This window comes from Triticum urartu, chromosome 1 (assembly GCF_003073215.2).
Source record: "Triticum urartu cultivar G1812 chromosome 1, Tu2.1, whole genome shotgun sequence".
NCBI classification, from domain to species: domain Eukaryota; kingdom Viridiplantae; phylum Streptophyta; class Magnoliopsida; order Poales; family Poaceae; genus Triticum; species Triticum urartu.
This window is the reverse complement of record NC_053022.1, coordinates 399,072,087-399,075,447: the sequence shown is the minus strand read 5'-3', so window position 1 is coordinate 399,075,447 and position 3,361 is coordinate 399,072,087.

Below are 3,361 nucleotides of genomic sequence, written 5' to 3'. Positions count from 1 at the left end.
GGCAACCAAGTAGTCCTTTACCGCGGACGCGTCTATTCGAATAGTTTTATACCCTGCAGGGGTGTACTTCTTCATACATGCTTTCACCACTTACCGCCATTTACACAACATGTACTCGGCAACCTTCAAGCGGAAGCCCAGCGTGGGTGTCGGCCACGGCCTACCTAAACACTTAAGTCTCTAGTCCAGGTTTATCGCCTATCCAGGTTCCATCCGCAGGGAGTCCGGCCGAGGTTTCCACATACGGCCCCGAACGATGTAAACAGGGTCCCAAGACGCCAAACGGGCGTCCGGCATAGCCGGCCACGGTGTATCTACCGCAACATAGCCCACCCCTAGGGTCAGCGCTACGCACGGCCGCCAACACATAACCTACAACCACCAGAAACTATTTGCAACTCCTGGACAGAGTACTAGGGTGATTAACAAGCCGAGAGGGTCAATTAAGGATCCCAATGCATGGTAGTAGTTGAATCTTAAATCACACATACAGATCTTAGTTCTTAGGGACGGCCTCAATGAAACGACCCACCATGTACTCCTACATGGCCTCTCATTGATACCTTTACCAAAACATGTTCAACACATCCCTCACATTACCGGCCTAAGCATTTCACTCTAGCCCATCACCCAGATGAACCAGACCTGACACAACTCTAAGCATAGCAGGCATAGCAAGGTAGGAATCACATACATGGCTCAATCAACTCCTACACATGCTAGTGGGTTTCATCTAGTTACTGTGGCAATGACAGGTCATGCAGAGGATAAGGGTTCAACTACCGTAGCACACAGCAGTTTGAATCGCGTTGTCTTAATGCAGTAAACAAGAGCAGAAGCGAGAACATGGGTATGTATCGGAATGATCAATGGGTTGCTTGCCAGATGGAGTGGTAGTGGGATACTGCCCTTCAGTTGGATACTAGTGAATATCCTCGAAGGCAGAACCTACCACGAAGAACACATCGGAACACAATCAACACATGACGATATGCAACAATATGATGCATGATATGACATGGCAATATGAATGTGTCTTGGCCTAATGCAAGCTATAACAGAAAGGAATGAACTCATTTGAGTCAAGGATTCAATTATTAGCTTATTAAACATGGCTTTATTAGTGCATTACCTCATTCTGCTTAAACAGCAAGGTTAACTTGTTTTGTCATGCATGAAACCATTATAGATGGATAGGTTGAATTTTTCTGATCATTTTTCATATATAAATCTTTACATTTGGAGCTATGGTTGATTTTCTATGATTTTTAGAAGTTTTGACTATTTTCTGGAATTTCCTGTATAAGAATAATTCCAGTGATTTAATTACTGTGTCAGCATTACATCAGGGTGACGTCAGTGGTCAACGGGGACGTCCAGGTCAAACCTGACTGGTAGGTCCCGCGTGTCAGTAGTTAATTAAACTAATTATTTTTAGTTAAAACTAATTTGATTTAGTTAGCAGAGGGGGGCCCACTTGTCATTGACTCAGGGGAGTCAACCTGGGGTCAAACCCCTGGTCAGCAAGGCTAATCCCGCCGGTGTTGAGTCACCGGCGAGGCCGAGATGGCAGAGAGCTTCGGATTTGGTCCTCCGTGACCAAATCGCCGGTGGAGACGTGCTACGCGTAGCCGGGAAGCTGCCGCATCCAGTGGTGCAAGTGGTTGGACACATGGACGCCGGAAACGATGCCAGCGAGCTCGACAGCGGCGGCTGGAGTTCGGACGGGGTTGGGTTCAACCCTATGGTGCACGGGAGAAGGAGCGGGTGGTGGCTACGGGCTCCTGGTGCTGCGCTGAGCACAACGGTGAGCTTGGCTTCGAGCCACTGTGGCTCTGGCCACGATGGCGCCATGGCCGGCGGCGGGGAGCTTTCGGGTGCGGTGGAAGTGGCGACTACAGAAGCCAAACGAGCACAGGAGCTAGGGGAAGATGAAGAGGAGCTCACAGTGGGGTCGGAGAGGGGGTCAGCGAGCTCGGGGAGGTCCTGGCAGCGGCAAATCGACCGGAGATGGCTCGGGTGCCCGAGGTTGAAGACAAGGGCGAAGATAGTGTTCGGCGGCGTTTGGAGTCACGTGGGTCAGCGGAGAGGTCCAGGGCGACGAGGCGGAGCTATTGGGCTTGTCGGAGGGGTGAGGGGGTGGCTCTGGTGATGTCTATGGCGAACGGCGGCGAGGATCGCGCTCGGCCATCGCGGGAGAGGGTGAGGGAGACGAGGGGGAGAGGGAGGGAGGATGAGGGGGGACGTGGGGGTCAGCGTGGCATCCCTGGACGTCTCCAGGGCGTCGGCAGAAGCAGGAGGTGGCCGGCGTGTGGCCGCGGGCGCCGGCCACACGCTCCTCGTCCTTCTGGCGGGAGGAGGACGACGACTGGCAAGGCCAGTCGGCTGGGCCGAGCCAGGTGGGCTGGCCAGCACAGGTAAGGCCCAGGTGGGCTTCCCTCTCTCTCTCTTTTTTGATTTGTTTCTGTTTTTTCTATTTAACTGCAAATGTTGGGCTTTTATTAAAAATACTAAAACGTTCCAAAAATCCTGAAAATAATTGTGGGCTCTATTTAGAATATTTCCAACAGCAAACATTTATTTCCAGAATTATTTGAGCATTTAAATTATTTTATAGCATTTAAATGCCCAAATTCAAATACTTATGATTTAATTCAATGACCTTCTGTTAACCTAGAAAATTGTGCACCAAATTTTGCCAGAGGTTCTAACCCAAGACAAAGAGGGTGAACTTTTTAGAAGGGCATTTCAGGTTCATTGAAAATAATTTTAGTAAACCCTAGTTGTTTCCAGGGGGGTGTTGGGGGTTCTGTCTTCCCCATTTCCGATTTAAGAGGAAATTAAACATGATGCACCCTCTAATGCTTGAACTAACTAGGGTGTGACAACTCACCCCCACTCAAAAGAATCTCGTCCTGAGATTTAGGATCCTCCGGGAAGAAGGTGGGGTACTCGAGTCGAAGACGATCCTCCCTTTCCCAAGTGGCTTCTTTCTCGGAATGGTGTGACCATTGAACCTTGAGAAACTTGATATTACGACGTCGAGTGGTACGCTCGGCTTGATCAAGGATACGAACGGGATATTCCCGATATGAGAGGTTATTTTGTAGATCAAGCGTTTCGTGGTCCACTCCACGGATAGGATCTGCGAAGCAACGCCTGAGTTGAGAAACGTGGAAGACATCGTGAACTCTGGAAAGATGCAAAGGTAGTTCCAATTGGTAGGCAACTTCTCCTCGTTTGGCAAGAATGCGAAAGGGTCCAATGTAACGAGGAGCCAATTTGCCTTTGATACCGAAACAATGGGTTCCCTTTAACGGAGTAACCCGAAGGTAAGCCTTCTCGTCGACTTCATAAGTCA